This window comes from Chelonoidis abingdonii, chromosome 3 (genome assembly GCF_003597395.2).
Source record: "Chelonoidis abingdonii isolate Lonesome George chromosome 3, CheloAbing_2.0, whole genome shotgun sequence".
In the NCBI taxonomy this organism is placed as follows: Eukaryota; Metazoa; Chordata; order Testudines; family Testudinidae; genus Chelonoidis; species Chelonoidis abingdonii.
The window spans coordinates 193,855,172-193,874,254 of record NC_133771.1 but is presented as its reverse complement, the minus strand read 5'-3'; positions in this window follow the sequence as shown (position 1 = coordinate 193,874,254).

Sequence of the window (19,083 nt, the reverse complement as noted above, 5' to 3'; positions counted from 1 at the left end):
ACACACACACACACACACTCTTTCCTCATTATAGAATAATTCTTGTAACCTTTTTTGAACAACTCTACAAATGAAGCCAAGAGGAAAACTCAGAAAATGTATATTCAGTTCCTGGCTCTGCCACAGACTTCCTGTTGCCCTTAGACAAGGCAGTTCATCTTCCTGTACCCCAGTTCCCCACCAGTAAAATGGAGACAATGAAACTTCTCTACCTCCCAGGCAGCACTGGAGTGGTGCTGGTATGCTTGGGAATGGCATTTTGGCACATTTTGGAGGGTGAGGGGGAAGGAACTGGAACAACATCTTGTACTTTTGACAGGGTCACAAAAAAAGGAGGGCCTAGGTCTCCCTCCTACCCATCTCTGAGCAGAGACCTAGCAGCCACAGCCTACCCTCCTGGCCATGTCCAAGGCAGCAATACAGAGCGGCCCCGTGGCTAGGGACCCACTGCCCCTACCAGAGGTAATCCTCCCCCGCCCCAAGTAGGGAGCCTTTACTGGAGTGCTGGCACTGTGGGATAGGAAAGTAGGGAAGGTGGCTTCAGGCCAGATGCCAAAGGCACTGGGCTCCAGGGCTTCCCCCTAAGTTCTTCTGACTGCTTCCTGCCATGGCTCTGGGGGCCTGGGCTCAGAATGTTCTAGTGCTTCCTTCTCTGGTGCAAGGGAGATAGTTTCCAGCCCTGCGAACCTCCAGTACTCCATTTCCTGTGGAAAGCCGCAGCATCCAGGCTACAGCCCCCCACCTCTTCTCTGCTGCCCACACAGAGCATGGGGCTTGGGAGTGCCAGGGTCACCCCTTACAGCCTGGCACTCTGGCAGGGACTCCCCCATTCGGCAGGGATTCACGAGTTCTAGCCTGTTACCTCCTGTGTGGGTGGCGGATCTAGGGTGACCAGATAGAAAGTGTGAAAAATCTGAATGGGAGCGCGGGAGCAGTAATAGGCGCCAATATAAGAAAAAGCCCCAAATTACAGGATTGTCTCTATAAAATCAGGACATCTGGTCACCCTAGGCAGCTCCCTGCCTGCACAGCCACTCTATGCTGTTGTCTGAGGCATGGCTGGGACCGAAGGCGACAGCTACTGAGTCTCTGCTCACAGCTGAGTCCCTGCCAGAGCTGAGCAAGGGAGAGGCCCGGGACCTCTGTACTCCCTTCGTTGTACCCCTGTCCTTGCCTCCCCTATGGTCAGTGCTGCTGTCACCCCTTCTTGCCCCGAAGGTGTGGGGATGGGGAGAGATGTCCTTTACCAATGCACTGGATGAAGAGTCCTGACAGAGGCCCCAGTGAACATAATGAACAGTGAACAGGCCTGCTGGCAGATATAGTTCCACACACACTTAGTCCACTGGACCTATATCAACAAGATTCCAGCAGAGAAGTGAGTTTTGGCACTTCCTCTTTAGGACTTGAGCACTATTCCCAGGGGTGTTATGAAGGTAAATCCATTACTGTCTTTGAGGCACTCAGATACTCTGGGAGCCACTGGGGACTGAGAGTTGAAATCTGGCTTGGAAATAGTCCTCACTGGGGAGAATTGTTTTTGCTTGTTCTAGAGAAATCTGTTTTTTAGTTGACTGAGTTATGCTCCATGACATTGCATACACAGCTTGTGCAGTAGATTTTTTTTCACTAAGCAAGTAAGGCATGGAGCTAAGAAAAGATTTGCATGGCTAGCTTAGCTGTATACTGAAAAGTCTATTCACACATAGTGAGAGTTCCTAAGACCTTTGTAAAGTGCTTGGGCATGCACCCCCCTCCTCCCACAGTCTCATAGACTCATAGGTCAGAAGGGACCAACATGATCATCTAGTCTGACCTCCTGCACAAAGCAGGCCACAGAACCCTACCCATCCACTTCTATAAAAACCCCTAACCTATGTCCGAGTTATTGAAGTCTTCAAATTGTGTTTGAACCTCAAGCAGAGAAATCCAGCAAGTGACCAGGCCTCAATGCGCAAGGGTGAAGGTGAAAACCTCCAGAGCGTCAGCCAACCTGTCCCTGAGGGAAAATTCTTTCCGACCCAAAATGGCGATCAGCTAAAACCCTGACATGTGGGGCAAGCCTCCCCAGCCAAGCATCAGGAAGAATCTCTGCAGTAAACTCTGATCCCACCCATCCACATCCCATAGGCAGACCATGAGCAGACCTATCTGCTGAAAATCCAAGACAATGCTACAAAGTAAACTACCATCAATGATCATCCCTTCCATAAATACTTATCAGCTTAGTCTTAAGCCAGATATGTCTTTGCCCCACTACTCCTCGAGGCTTCCAGAACTTCACTCCTCAATGGTTAGAAGCTTTGTCTAATTTTCAAGCCTGAACTTCCAGTGTCCAGTGGTACCACATTTCGTCCTTGTCTACATTAGTACTAAGCTTAAATAATTCCTCTCCTCCTAACATTAATCCCCTGCTATAATATAGAGCAGCATATCCCCCGGAGCTTTTTGTGGTAGCTAAACAGCCAAGCTCTTGAGTCTCACCTCTATGCTTTTATGCTCCATTTGCTGAGCTCCTGTCAAAGAAACTACCACAAAGGGAGGAAGATGGGTTTTTGTGGCCTTGTAAGGACTGAGGGGTCATTCCTGCACATTGCTAAATTGCATGGCAGAGATCCTGCTCAATACAGCTTCAGAGCTGCACAGCAACTAATGTTGCAAGGAGTGGTTCTTCCTGCTACACTCCTAAAGTGCACAAAAGAGCTCCTTCTTGAGCCAGGGCTGTGTGGTAGTCTCTAGCTAATAGTTCCAGATGATGAATTACATATTTGGCTACTGTTTATTTGAAACATAGCAATGATGTGTATTAATAAGATTATATAAAATGCATCGCACAGAGGATAGGAGCTGACATACAATCCTGATGTTTTTAATGTCATTTTGCTGTATGAAAGCAAGAGAATGAAGAGATAGTATAAAAAGAATATCATCCCTTCTTTAAATTACAGGTGTCATAAACAGATGGTTAAGGTTACATGCTCTTTTACCTGTAAGGTTAAGAAGTCACCTAGCCTAGCTAACACTGACAAGAGGGACGCGATGGGACAAGATGTTTCAAAAGAAGAAGGAAGTTTTCCCTTGTAGAGTTTCAGTTCAGCCGGAGTGAAAAAGATCAAGACCAGCCTCTTATCAGAGTAGAAGTTTTGAAAAGAATAATAGAGTTTATGTTTAATTTCTTTGTAATTTGTCTATGCATAAAGGTGATCAAATTGGGTATTTTTTTGTGAACTAAATTTGTCCCAGGGGAACATCTCTGTGTTTGAATCTGTGTGCTGTGGAGAGTAGCTGTATGCTAATCCTCCCAGAGGGTTTCTTTTACCTTTCTTCTTAATTAAAGCCTTTCTCTTAATACCTGTTGATTTTCTCTTGTTTTAAGACCACAAGGGAGGATCGGACTCACCAGGATTGTGGAGAAAGAAGGGGATGGTTAATTTCTCCTATGTATTTCTCCGTGTTTAAGATTCCAAGGGATTGGATCCTGGACTCACAGGGATTGGTAAAGGAGTCTCTCATGCGCTACCCCTCAAGGCTACCCAGGGAGGGGAAGGTTTTGGGGGGAAAGGGAGTGATCCAGACACTGAAAATTCTGGATGGTGGCAGCGATACCAGATCTAAGCTAGTAATTAAGCTTAGAAGTGTCCATGCAGGTCCCCACATCTGTACCCCTAAAGTTCAGAGTGGGGAAGGAACCTTGACACCAGGAATGCATCTGCATGCAGAATCTTTGTTTCTTAATCATTTATCCAGCTGACCGTCCAATATCACAAATAGAGAATTATAGTATCATCATAATCTCCACGGCAACTAAATGACTTTACAAAAGGTGATGGCTTCAGGTCAAGAGTAAATGGTGGGAGCCGATGAACCGATCAGAAACAAACATTCTATATACATACAAATGTCTCTACTATTAAGAATAGAAGACAACTACAGAAAAAATATTATCAGTTAGCAGAATTGTCCACAAACGGAATGTATCTTTACTGTGTTTTCCACTTGCCACCAGTGCAGCTTTAGATATTTCAACAACAATAAAGGTGTCGCCTGGAAAATATAAGGTCACATTCAGATTCATAGAAGTGCTCTTCTGGTTATTATATTGAAAACAAAATAAATGTCAAGGCATGATGAGACTCGAGCTGCAGACAGCTTTTCAAATGAAAAAACTTTAAACCCTGTCTTAAGGAATCTTCCTTTTCTCAGGAGCCTCTAAGCTCCCACCCTGCTGTTGTAGTTCAGCTGTATTTTTCTTTATACCATCTGATATTACCAGACACTTGCTTTTATCAAGGAGCAACTTTATCAAGACTTGCTTGACCAGTGTGCCTGCTGAAGTGGGACATCTCCCAAGAAGCCAGTTTAGTCTAATGACAGTGAGTAGAAATGAATTCTGCTTAATCGAGGAAAAATAAATTCTGCTTAATGGGGACACTTTCAACCAGTGCCAAGTGGATAAGTGGCGCTTATCAAGGTGTTAAATATATGTGAAATTCTGAGCTCTCATCTTTTCATACAAAAATTGTCAAATGAACATAGAGAAAGAAAAAACAAAGATCAAATAAACATGATGGATTCATGCAATAGCCTTAAGATCAGGATATTATTCTAATTTTTGGTTTGGGGGACTAATTTTTAAAACAGTGTCTTCTCTGTGAGTTGCCCTGGTTAAGTGGATTCTGCTGTATTTATGTTGGACTACCCACTAGTTATAAATTGGATCCTTTTACTTTATTTGCTGTCAAACTGTCATCACAGCAGCTCCCTTGTCTGTATGTGTTGCAGCAGTCTGTGCTATTCGCTACATATTAAATGGTAGCTGCACAAGCTGCCCTGAATAAGGAGTGACATGTAGCTGTAACTGGCCCAGGAGCAACAGCTTGTTTCCTGGTTTCCCCTTTCCTCCAAAGGTAACATAATGTTTTTCAGGGTAGAAGGAATCCTTGGCCGCCCTGCCAGTGCCAGCTCTGACATATTAGCTGGCACTATTAAATGGAGGAAATGGAGGAGAGGCTTCACCCATTCCTGTCCCTCTGGAGAGAGTGGGGAGTAGCAGCCCCATGATCTTAACAGTAATGCAGGTATCCCACACAAGGGATTAAGGGAATATCTTATTCCGCCCTCCCCCACAATATCCTGGTGCGGGCATGTAGGGCAAGTAAGGCCATGTCTACACTACAAAATTGTCGACCTAACTTACATTGGCATACGGCCATCACAGTTATTAAATCACTTGTGTGTATGCACACGTGGCTCCTTGTGTGGCAATGTGTGTCCTCACCAGGAGCGCTTGTATCAATTGTATTGTCATTGTGGGGCATTGTGGGATGTCATAGAATCATAGAGCTGGAAGGGACCTCAGGATGTCATCTAGTCCAATCCCCTGCTCAAAGCAGGACCAACACCAACTAAATCAATGTCTCCTGAAAGCCAGTAACAATCGATGTAAGCAAGCATAGTCAACACCGACACTGTGTCAACCTAACGACATTGATTGTGCCTCTGTGCGTCTTGGGAAGGTGGTATTACTACATCAGCATAGAGAGGCACTTATGTCGGCAAGAGCCAAATGTAAATGAAGATACTTCCACAGCTAGTTTGATGCAAGGCAGCTTTGACCTAACCATGTAGTGTAGACCAGGTCTAACAATCTTACTTGCTCTTTAAGCCATGAGTCCCCTTGTAGGTGATAACAGAGTGGGAGTGATGGAATGTAATTAGAATTTGCCTCTATTCTTTGGGGTTTACCAGGTACTGTTGCTTTTCCTTGGTTTTATTGAATATAGAATCCTGAGCCTCTTGAACTTCATTTGAAGGAGAGAGGTTATGATTGAAAACATAGTCTGTTCTTGTATGGGCAAATGGGCTGAGATGAGGTCAGACCAACTTTCGCCTCACCTAGTAGCAGAATGGACTCTTAAATCCAACAATCAATCCCTTTATGAAGGCTTGGGAAAACATCTTTTGCTTATTTATATAATTCAGGATCTTGGTTATGCATCCTATGAGTCTTAAATCCATAGATTTGGCAAATAACTTAATCCTATCTCAAATGGCATCCACTAGAAAGTCTATGATTAGCACAGAACTGGCCAGTTCCTGCCGGACCATTTTCAATACTCTTTTAAACTATATTATTTCCAGATAAATCTTTTAGGGAAAGAAGGAGAACCCTGTAAACAGAAGATTTACTGAGAACGGTCACCACACCTCTTCAGACTAATAGTCCTACTCCTTTCATAATGCAATCTCCATCTTTATGCTGGAAGGATCAGAATGGAAGGCAGTTCTTTCTCAAGGGATATAAAATTCCTTTGAATATCCAGCTACATGAGAATCAATTTTAAGCACTTAGCCCCACTTTTTTCCTATGGCAATATTCACAGCTTGTTATTTTTTGGGTAAAGGATACTTGCCTTTGCTTTAATGTACCCCACACATCCACTATTCTCTTTTCCAGCTCACAGGCAGTAGGATATGGCCTTTCTCTCTTTTTTTTTTTTTTTTTTGAGAGAGAGAGAAAGAGGGTTTGGGCATAGTTTTCTCTTAGTGAGAATGGGGTCAAATGTAATTGGTTGGGTTTCTTCCTTTTCCTTAGAAAAAGCCCCTTAAGGAAGTATCTTCTCACTCTGAATCTGCCTCTGAGGAGAGAGAAGGGAGAGGTCACATTTCTTCTCAGGAGAGTTGTGCTTTTATTTCACTGGTGTACATGAGAGTGCTGCTTTGTAAACCATTTATGTGGCCTGGTGAGGAAAGGGGAACTTATCCCTTGGTTTAAGTGACAGATGGGCAGGAGCGGCACCAGGGTTTTTGGCACCCTAGGCGGGGGTCCTTCTGTGCTCCCGGTCGGCGGCAATTCGGCAGCCAGGGGGGGCCTTCCGCGCTCCCAGTCTTCAGGGCACTTCAGCGGCGGGTCCTGGAGCAAGTGAAGGACCTGCCACAGAATTGCTGCCAAAGACCCGGAGCACGGAAGGACCCCCAGCCGCCGAATTACTGCCAAGAGCAGCAAAATGCCACCCCCCGCAAATCCTGGCACCCTAGGCGACCGCCTGGGTCGCCTAAATGGAAGCACCAGCCCTGCAGATGGGCTCCTTTGAAGACATTTCTTTGGCCTCCAGGAGGGTTTTGTTAAAAGCTAATTTGAGGTTTCAGGTTTCTCATCAGTACTTACTTCCTTTCTCCTTGAAGACTTCCCTTTTTCAGATTTGCTGCTCACTGGTGGGCAGCCTGCCCTTTTGGAGGCTGGAGAAGGTGCACCTTGATCTCTTGGTTTAAGCCACTCCTTACATTTCAGGTTCAGGAAGCCAAGTCAAAGTTCCTCTGGCAGAGTTGACTGAAGGCCTAGAGGTAGTGCAGAAGAAACATTTCCTTTTTCTTCAGCCATTTTTTCACCAATCAACAGAAAACATAATTGCTTCTAGGGAGAGTGCTGGTGGCATATCAGCACAGAAAAGAGTCACAACTTATTCTGGAGGTTTATGTGAAGATTGCAGTTGTGACATGTCAAATGGGAGTGTCTCGGCTTCTGTTTGACCATCTACCTCCAGTCCATACACCTGGAGAGGAGAAGCCATTCAGTCCACATAGTGGAAGCACTAAGAGCAGAGGTTTACCAACCCAGACACCATAAGTTCTCAAGACTATCTAGTTGAACCTGAACATTGTCCTTGATTGTTCATTTCAAAATAATTATGTCAAAAAGTTGCACATGCATTTATTGCAGATGAGAACCTTGTATTCATGAAAAGAACTGTACATGCAAATAGATACTTACACATGGTGTTGCATAATTTGAGCATGCACGCATGAGATTCACGGGTACAATAGAAGAGTTGACACATTTTGCAAAAATAGCTTAAGTACCCACATTTAGAAAAATTGCCCCTTGGTCAAAATTGGCTCTCAGATACATGTGTATAACAATTCTTGAAATGTAGATTCTGGATTTACACCAATATTGTAGAACTGTAGGACTGGAAGGGACTTTGAAAGGTCATCTGGTCTAGTTCTCTGCATTCATGGCAGGACTAACTATAATGGAGATCAGAATCTGGAACAAAGGAAATTGTTCTTATGTATATTCTGGAGCCAGAACTGAGCATTTAGTATCTTGTTTTCTCTGTTGACTTTAACAGAGTTTGTCTTTTCCAAGGCCTGTGAGTGAGAGTGGACAATGTTGAGAAACATTTAAAATATACAAACACATTTGCTTCTGGGTGTTTGTCTGGACTGAAACCTCTTGAAATAAGGAAGAAATGTTAAGCCTCTTCAAATCTTTTGCACACATTGAAGTAAAATGATACTTTCCTTGAAGGGCACGTTCTCCAGCTGAGTGTGCAAGCCATTAATGAATCTGAATGAAAGGTTGTTTCATTTTTATAGATCCAACTTCTTTAAAATTGTTATCCTGTTGCCACACAAGTCTTGATTACTTTGTGTTCAAAAAGCAGAGTGCAAGCTTTGTTAGCATGAATCTCTTTTCTTGCAATGCATTAAGCACTTTTACCCAGAATGTAAACAAACACTTCCAAGGGGCATTTGGAAAGAGTGTACAACTCCCAAAGTCAAGTACTCAAATGGAGATTACGATGAGTGAACTTCAACTGAAGACAAGAAACCCACTTAGAAAGGATGAGAAAGTCAAGGAGTTCTGGGAATCAGCAGAACTATCAAAATATGTAACAAGTTATAGCACTCCAAAAACCAGATATCAAACCTCAGCTAATTACATATTTACAGTAAAATTGTCCTCTCAGATGTGTAACCCCTTTGGGGTTTAGAGAGCATGGCCCCTTTAAATCTTTTTCCTAGCGGGAAGGGGGAGAGTGAGAAAAAAGGAGGGAAACTCCAGGGGGCAGGGGCTGGAGCTCCGGGGGAGAAGGGGAGCAGCCCGGAGACCCTGGAAAAGGAAGCAAGAGAGAACCTGCCTGAGGCCTGAGAAGGACAGGGCCGATCGGGGACACTCCTGGACAGGAGCCTGGAGGAGCACTGTGCCAGGGAGGAATCGCCCGAGAAGGACAGGCCGGAGCTGGACCCAGTATCACATCTGCCCAGAGCTGCAGGGGGCTGTGAGTACTGGGGCTTGTGACTCTGCACTGGGAACAAGGAGGGAGGCTGCTAGATAGTTAAGCAGGGAGGTGGTCGCTCTGTGTGGCTTTGCAGAGAGCGGCAGAAGAGGGCACCAAAGGGGTTTGTTGGGGGAAAGTTAACTGACGCCGAAGACGACCAGGAACACCCAAGAGTCATCACTGGACTGGAACTTTGCTCAGGACTTTTGAACTCTGTGTGCAGACACATTGCTCAATGTCTGCCCTGTCAGACTGTGCTACCACTGGGCCTGTGGGGACTTGTTTTGGAGGCAACCCTGCTTTACTGCTCCTGCTATATTTCCCTTTGTTGTATTTCTCATCTCATCCCTTTGTAAATAAATATCTCCCTTTGTTATATCCATTGTACTTTTCCTGTGGGTGTGTGTGTTCACTCTGGGGGGGCTGGAACTGGCGCCCCTGGGGTGGAAGGGATTTCTCCTGCTGCATTCCTGCGCACGCCTTCTCTTGGCCAGAGCTGCCTGTAGAGCAGACTCCATCTTGGCCACGAGGGTGCTAAAGTTACAGATGTACAAGCGAGTCAATGTGAACACCATATTTATGGCTTTACTCTAGATGCCTGAATAGATAAATTAACTTTTTAGTAGAGTGTGATGTGTCTAATCAACACTCGATCCTCCTGGATTCTTGTTAGAGCTGGTCAGGAGTTTTTCAACTAATTATCGTTTGGTTTTTTCCTCATCAGAAAATGCTGATTCATCAAAAACAAATCTTTTCTCAGGATAGGGTAAATTTTGACACATTTTTCAGCTCAGAAAAAAAGTTTGTAAAAAGTTTTGAAATTGTAAAAATGTTTCAAATTGACATCAAAGTGAAAAAGTCTGGTTTTCCCATTTGAAATGGCTTTTTGTTTTGAAATTTAAGCTGATTATAACAAAATAAAATGGTCAACATCTAAATGAAATGTTTCAAAATGATCACAACAAAACATTTCAGTTGATCCAGACTGATTTTTTTTTCCTTCAGATTTTCAATGTGTGAAAAATTTGAGATTTTGACTTTTGTCCCACTTTGGGACACGATACCCAAACTTTCACAGGATAAAAAAAATCTCCTTCCCAACTCTAATTGTTGTGCCAGACTCTGGATATAATGTTTTCAAAGGCTTACCATCTAACCACCTTTTCCCACCTTCTTGATAATCTTATAGATATTGTATATTTTCCATGTGAGCTGTGAACAGACCTCATATACTCAAGAAGAAATGGGATCTCTTCTGCGCATAAAACAATTTTATTGCGTATGGAAATAAGTAGTTATACATGCAATTGCATAATTTGTGGGTGAAAACGCAAGGTTTGTATGTGCAACAGAAGTGTGTACATGCAAATGTTGTAACTTCACCCACCTTAGCAAGTTTTCATCAACTTCAAACTTTCTTCATCACATAAAAATAGCCATATCTAATTTAATGTATTTTTTCACAAATACATGAATTAGGCTTCCTGCAAAGCATTTTTCCACTTCAAAATTTTGTTCCTCATAGTAGCTGAAACTCTGAAGTGCCACCAAATGTTGGCAAGACTCAAAGCATGTTTTACACATAGGTTGCAGCCACTCATTTCTCATCCAATAACTCCCACTGAAGTGATTTGAAAGGAATATGACCAGATCAAACCTTGTGTTCCCAGAATGAATCAGGAATGCTTAGCTGCTACTTCTCATAATATATTTGTCTGTGTTTTCAACATGGGTAATATACTCTGATCAAATATTGTACACTTCTTTGAAGGACAACATAACAACCCTATACCAGAGCAATTGTAATGTCACTGTAAATATTGACCCGGTCACTCTGTGCACCTCAAATAAAGACTCCAAACAATTATGGTTAGTTAAATATTAGGAAACAATTTTATCGAACAAGTTAAAATTCTCAGCAGTAAATCGCACCCAGTGTTGTCCCGTTTTCCTTCAACATAACAGCCTTCCAAGATCAAAATAAGCTCCCTAGTCAAATACACTTCAGCTTCACCAGATGAAATTTCCAGCTAATCCCTTTTACTGTGGAAAGAAGCGGGCTCCAGTGAGACAGCGCTTTAGATGTGTGTGTGAGATAGTAAAACTAGTCTTCATGTTTTAACACACACCACAGAACACTTACTCCCCATTCATGTTAGGATAAAAGGCCAGCACAAAGCACTGAACCATAACTGGCTCCCACAATCATAAGTGACTGCTCCGTAAAGTGGAAACCAAGACAGCATGAAAACTATGGCACAACAAACATGATGTCACAAAAGGCACTACCATAATATGTTATCACCTGAACACAATGCCATAAAAAACCCATACGACACCTACCACATGCTCTCTGGGAAAGTGAAAGACACAAACTACATGGCCAGCCTGCTGTCAGGGAAAATTTCTAACTGATTGCAAAATGGACTGTCAGCAGTAACTCTGGGTACACTGTTAAGTACTAATTCAACTATTTACAGCATTGCCCAGGGAACAGTTGTACCATCTCTGACTGTGAATGGCTTGCCAACTACAAAAGTAGTCTCTCCTCACTTGGTTTTCACACCTCATCTGCTAGAAGAGGGCCTCATCCTCCCTGATTGAACTAACCTCTTTATCTCTAGCCTGCTTCTTGCTTGCATATATATACTGTGACAAAGTTCCTCCTCTACCTTGGAGGGTCCTGCACTTATTGGCAGATTTGCTCACCTCAGTGATCTTCCCCACAGTCTGGATCAGCTCCTCCTGTGTCTGATCAGGAGTTGGGAGGTTTGGGGGGAACCCGGGCCTGCCCTCTACTTCAGTTCCAGCCCAGGGCCCTGTCGATTGCAGCTGTCTATAGTGCCTCTCGTAACAGCTGCATGACAGCTACAACTCCCTGGGCTACTTCCCCATGGCATCCTCAAACACCTTCTTATCCTCACCACAGGACCTTTCTCCTAGTGTCTGATAACGCTTGTACTCCTTAGCCTCAGCACAGAACACCCTCTCACTCTCAGCTTCTTATGCCTCTTGCCTCCAGCTCCTCACACGCACTTCTCTCTCCTCTGGCTCCCCCCCAGCTGACTGGAGTGAGCTCCTTTTAAACCCAGGTGCCCTGATTAGCCTGCCTTGATTGGCTGCAGGTGATCTAATCAGCCTGTCTGCCTTAATTGGTTCTAGCAGGTTCTGATTACTCTAGTGCAGCCCCTGCTCTGGTCACTCAGGGAACAGAAAATACTCATCAGATGACCAGTATATTTGCCCTCTACCAGACTCCTGTACCCCCTGGTCTGGGTCTGTCACAATACCTGCCTCTGGAAATTTCCACTACATGCATCGACGAAGTGGGTATTCACCACGAAAGCTCATGCTCCAATAGTCTGTTAGTCTATAAGGTGCCACAGGACTCTTTGCTGCTTTTACGGATCCAGACTAACATGGCTACCCCTCTGATACTTGACATCACTTACCATTACCAGCTGACTGATGAGCAGAAAAAGGAGACAGGACAAGCTTGATTTTGCACCAACGGTGAACAGGAATGTGCTGCCAAGGTCAACAGAAATTTATATTCAATATTGCTATGCCTATATGTACAGCACATATGGGATAAAATCTATTCACCCAGAAGGGCCTACTCAGTCCCCAGCGAATTGCAGAAGTAACTCTTTGCCCTTCTGGAGAGTACAGTGGGAAGGGAGTGAAGCATTGTGCTAGCTCCAATGGGACATCCATAAAGGCAACAAGCAGGATACAAGCACAGAAATCCATGTAACTCCCATCCCTTCCCATATGCCTGTCTAAGCAAATCAGCAGCCCAGAGATAATTCATCTTTGGTGCCAATCTTCTAGGGATATGCCAAAGCATGATTAGCATTCAGGCAGTCATGTTAGGATATAGATATTCAGGCCTGTCTGCAAAGGCCTACACTTTAAGAATTTAGGTGTATTCTTATCACTTAGCTAGTTATAGAGGTATAAAAGAAAGAATCAAAATCACAGTCTGCCTGTGCAATGGCCATCTCTTACCTTGACAGGCTAAGGCCTTCAGCTAAGCAGCAGAGGCAGCCATAAACTGGGAAGTGTATGGTCACATCCTCATATTCCAAACTAGTCACATTGAAATAAGGTGCTATTGGGTTGCTAGGAATACAAACCTGTCCTGATATTCCTATCACCTCCAGAGAAAGGGAAGAGCCTAGAAGATGTAGTCTGGTAGCATCCTGTCTGGCAAGAACTCACTTATCAATAGCTGGGATGTGAAATCCTAATTTCTGTATTGTTCTATCGCTGTAATCTCCACTTCACTGTTGTTTGTCTGTATGATCTCTGTCTGGTTCTCTGATTGTTTCTGTCTGCCATATAATTAATTTTGTTGGGTGTAAACCAATTAAGGTGATGGGACATAATTGGTTAAATAACCATGTTACAATATGTTAGGACTGGCGGGGTGGCTCTAGGTATTTTGCCGCCCCAAGCATGGCAGGCAGGCTGCCTTCGGCGGCTTGCCTGCGGGAGGTCCTCGGTCCCGCAGATTCAGCGGCACGCCTGCGGGAGGTCCACCAAAGCCGTGGGACCAGTGGACCTCCACAGGCATGCCACAGAAGGCAACCTGGCTGCCTCCCTTGCGGCGACCTGCAGAGCGCCCCCCTATGGCTTGCCATCCCAGGCACGTGCTTGGCATGCTGGTGTCTGGAGCCACCCCTGAGGACTGGTTAGTTAAATTTCAGTAAAATGATTGGTTAAGGTATAGCTAAGCAGAACTCAAGTTTTACTATATAGTCTGCAGTCAATCAGGAAGTAGTAGGGCGGGGGGGAAATGGGAACAGGGACTGGGGGTGGGGGAATTGGGATCATGTTTTGCTAAAGGGGGAAATGGGAACAGGGAATGGGAACAGAAACAGGGACACAGGCAAGGCTCTGTGGTGTCAAAGCTGAGAAGGGGGACACTAAGGAAGGAAATTAAAATCATGCTTGCTGTTCACCCTAATAAACATCAAATTGTTTGCACCTTTGGACTTTGGGTATTGTTGCTCTCTGTTCATGCGAGAAGGACCAGGGAAGTGAGAGGGTGAAGGAATAAGCCCCCTGTGATGAGGGAAGCCGGGGCTCAACCCTCCCTGTGGAGGAGGGGAGCCACACCGGCCTCGTCCTGTTCTCACCGGGTCTTGTCCCTCAGGTCCACGGTCCACTGTCCGGACGTTGACGTTTTGGTCTCTGTGGAGCACGGACGGGGACACAGCAAAGTCAGTGGGCGGCCACCGCCTTGGATACAGGCGGGAAACCAAACACAGTACACTAGGCTCTGTGCCCTTTGGGCAGGCAGAGCAACAAACAGTCAGGTGGCTCTGGCCCTTTGGGGAGGCAGAGCCGAGATCACAAAGTTAATCGGGGGCCCAGCCCTTGGATCAGGCGGTAGGCACCAAACACAGTTACACTGGGCTCTGGGTCCTTCTGCTACCCAGCCCCAACTATGGGCTGGGGGACTTTCGGACCGGACCTGCCCAGCTATCCAGGAGTACCCCCGGATCTACCTAGCCCGACCGGAGGAACCATGACGGTAGACGACCCGGCGGACCAGGTAGGAGTGAAGGGGGATGGAAAGTAGCCGGGGGGGTTGACCACAGTCAAGCCCAGAGAAGGTCCCGAAGCCGATGACCGTGCTTGTGTCGGTCAGGACCCCCACTGACCGTGCTGTCAGTGTGTTTCAGTTAGGATCCCCCCGATCACTCTGTCAGTGTGTTTCGGGCTGGATCCCCACTGACTGCCACTAGCGGCGACAGCCGCTACTAGGCCCGGGCTGGACGCAGAGGAGTGGGTGGCCTGCGTTCCCCTGCCACCCGTAGCCAGGTGCAGTATCCCCCTTCGCCCCACAGCTACGTGTGTGGTGCTCTGCCCTCGCCAAAGGGCCAGAGCTCTCTGGACTATTTGTTGCTCTGCCCTGCCCCAAAGGACCCAGAGCCCCTGAACTGTGTGTTGCTCTTGCCCTGCCCCAAAGGGCCAGAGCCTTTGAAACTATTGCTGTACTGCTCTACCCTGCCCCAAAGGGCCAGAGCCTAGTGTACTGTGTTTGTGCCCGCCCGAACCAAGGGCTGGGCCCTAGTGACTCTGTCCCTGCTCTGCCCTGCCCAAGGGCCAGAGCTACGTGTACTGTGTTTTGGTGCCCGCCCGAACCAAGGGCTGGGCCCCTATTGACTCTGTCCCTGCTCTGCCCTGCCCCAAAGGACCAGAGCCCAGTGTACTGTGTTGGTGCCCGCCCTGATCCAAGGGCTGGGCCCCGATTAACTTTGTCTCGGCTCTGCCCTGCCCCAAGGGCCAGAGCCACCTGACTGTTTGTTGCTCTGCCCTGCCCAAAGGGCAAGAGCCTAGTGTACTGTGTTTGGTTCCCGCCTGTATCCAAGGCGGGCCCCCACTGACTTTGCTGTGTCCCCAGTCCGCTCCACAGAGACCAAACGTCGCTCCAACTGAAGGCCGGTGCCCGGCTTTTATACTTCCGGGTCGCCGCCTGACCCTTTGAGGGGCGGGGCTTCCGCCCGGAAGTTCCGCCCTGGGGGAAGATGGACGGGGCTCAACCCTCCCTGTGGAGGAGGGGAGCCACACCGCCTCGCTACACCCCCTAACAAGTGATACGTATTAAAATGGTTCCATAGATATTGCTGTGGTTCGGAATTACCAGAGGATAGTTTATATTGTCAATGGAGTGTCTGAGATGATGTACACAGAAACAGTATTGTTTCTATCCAGACATCTTGTCAGGTACACTGTGGTCACAAGCCTGACATAATGTCAAAGGAAGGATTTTTTTTTATGGGAATGGCTCACACACTGTTGTACTGACATCGTAACAATAAGGCACCTCAAACACAATGCAAGAGTCATTAATGTAAATAACAGTTGGTTTGTTTGCTTTTCATAAACATGTCTAACCACTTTGCTTGTTTTCTATGCTTTGTGAAATGAATATTTATACATTGAATATAAACATATTGCTAAGGTTTTTACTCAAACCACCAATGACATGGCAATCAAAAGCTAAGTGTATCAACAGGCTGTTCCTAGGTACTGTGCAGCACATGCAGGATAAAATTCACTCATCTAGGAGGGCCTATCCAAGGTCCTGTGCATTGCAGAAGTAACTCCTTACCCTTCCAGAGCCTGAGGTGGGAGGGGAGTGAAACATTGTGCTAGCTCCATGCAGGCTATATGGTATTGGGTGAGGATTAAGGGAGAGGCCAATGGAGCTAAGACTAAATAAAGTCAGTGGCCTAAAACTTGCCATTAGGGTATATCTGTGCAACAACCACTACCACAGCATATGGGTTACAGCAGTGGCTGCATTAGGGTTTCTTTCCTGAGGGCTGTCGAGTGAACTCCAAGGGTCACTTAATCCCCCCATGAAGCTCAGTTGCTGAGGCTGTGTGGGGACAGGGCTGAATTTCACCTGTGGTGCACAGAACCCAGTGAGCAAAGAGGTGTGTGTTTGCCTTGTTTGATCTGTTCATAACTTGAGAGGAAAGCTTACCATTATTTTAGTACAATTATTGTAACCACATTTCAGAAGTGATATTATGCTTACACTATTATTTCTTCCAATGGATTAAAAAACATCTCCAGAGACCGAAAGGAAGTAAAAGGATTGTTTATAAATAAAGAGAAATAGCCACTCAGCATATCCAGGGTAATTCTATATAAAGAGTTTTGATGGTCTGTATTGATCTTAAATGACTTTTTCTGCCAAGAATGTCTGATGACATGATTTGCACTAAATACACCATTCTGCAAAATTCTACTTAGGCAAAAGTTCATCTTCCAATGAAGTCATGTAGTCAAGAAAACTAGATGACAACCAATTTTTCATGTTTCATTATTCTTGCCTTTGAGCTTCTAGGTTATTTTTTTATAGCATCACCTAACAAAAGAAACAGGTCAAAGACAATTCAAGAAGTTCAGGAACTAACAATAGTTGATCACTAAGTAGCAGCAATCACAGTGCAATTCAGTTCAATTTCCTCGGGGCAGGGAATGTACCAAAAAATAGCTATAAACTGCTTTATTAAAATCAAGAGAGGAAACAAAACTCTAAACTTTATAAATCTGAATTTAAAAAGGAAGCAGCAGCAGTTAATAAAACAGGACATTTAAATTCAAAAGTGAAGACATTAAAATCCTAACACTGAGCACAAAGGCTACTTAAGCACTTTGAGGTACAGCCTCTGATGGTATGCATCCCCCTAAACAAAAAAGGAAATATGAAGGAGCCAAGGAAAAATCTATTATGGTTAAATGGTACAGTCCAATTGATTATTCAAGCCAAACATCTTCAGAAAATGGAAATCCAATCCTACTCAAACCATTAGAAAGAGGCATAGTTCATGGTAGGTGAAATTTAAGATGGAAATTAGGAAGTGGAAACTTGAAGAGCAAATAGTCAAAGATATAACAACAAATAAATTCTTCAGGTAAAATTGTGGCTCCACTGAAGTCAATGGGAGTTTGGCCATTGTCTTAAATGGATCCAAGATTTCACTCTTTAAGTATATCAGAAGCTAGAAAAGTTTGAGAAAATTATTGGGTCTGGAAAACCATTATGGAGTAAAGGGAACAATTAAAGAAGCTAAGGAAATTTCAGATACACAAAATGTATTTATTTTCATCAATTTTCCCCACAAGGGATGTAGAGAAGATACTTGCTCTTTGCAGGTAAAAATCCTGAGGCTGTATCACAGACACTGGTGTCAGGAGAAGAAGTGCTGGAACAAACTGATAAAAAAACCAACCAGTCACTGAGCCTGGCAGGTATACTGCCAATAGTTCTGAAGGGACTTAGAAATGAAATAGCTGAGTTGCTAACAAAAGTATATACTATTTCATGCGCCATGATTATTCAAAAAGATTGGAAGGTAATACATTTTGTATATCATTTTAAAAAAGGCACTGATATGCTCCAGAGACTTACAGTCCAGTCAGCCTTACTTTTGTACATAGGTGCTGACTCTGTGGGTGCTCCTGGACTGGAGCACCCACAGCAGCCAGCTCCCCACCTACCCCCCAGCGGCTGCCATCCACCACAAACATCTGTTCTGCTGTGTGCAGGAGGCACTGAGAAGGGAGGAGCAGGGATGGGGCGCACTCAGGGAGGGGACGGGACTAGGCAGGAAGAGGCAGGGTGGTGGTGGAGCAAAGACAGGAAGAGGTGGGGTGGGGATAAGGGCTTGGGAGAAGGGATGGGGTGGGGCTGGGGTGGGGCCAGGGTGCAACTGGGATGAGAAGAGGTGAGGTGGGGGCAGGAGTTTGGGAGAAGGGGTCAGGTGGGAGTGGGACCAGGGGCGAAGTGGAGGGTTGAGCACCCCGAGGTACCAAAGGAAGCCGGCATCTGTGTTTTTGTACTTTGAAAAATTAATTGAAATAATAATTAAAAATAGAATTACATGATAGAGAGGTTGTGTAAAAGAAAATCATGCCTCTCAATTCCCAAATTCTTTGAGTGTGCTCGTATTAAAAATGTATCAAAGAAAACTGGTTGCTATAAATTATTTGAATGTTCAAAAAGTCTTTGATAAAGACAACAACAAGAGGCTGTTAAAGAAACTAAGCAGTCCTGGAATGAGACTAAATGGTGCTCTGTTTGGGCTGAAATTTCCCACCCTGGGTGTCTACCTCAGGTTGTATTATTTTTTTATTATTATTATTTAAATAAGATTACATCTGAAAACAAGATTACAGAAAAATACAATGCTTTGCCTATGTCAAAAAATACTTACTATTGTTACAGTGAGAAGCTTTAGCGCCTCCATGCCTTGGAGTAATTGAAATTTGGCATGGGAATTGCTGTGATGTTAGAAATATACCTTTTGCAGTTTCCATGCTAATCCACCCACATTTGGTCAAGCTATAAGCATTGGATAAATCTCACTTCATACATGCTCTGTAGAGACTTGTTAAAGTTTGGCCATGAAATTCTTCAACTATACTGTCTGTACAGTGCATGCTGAAGCCAACGGTTGCAGGAAATGAGCAGGCCTTTCACTGCAATTAG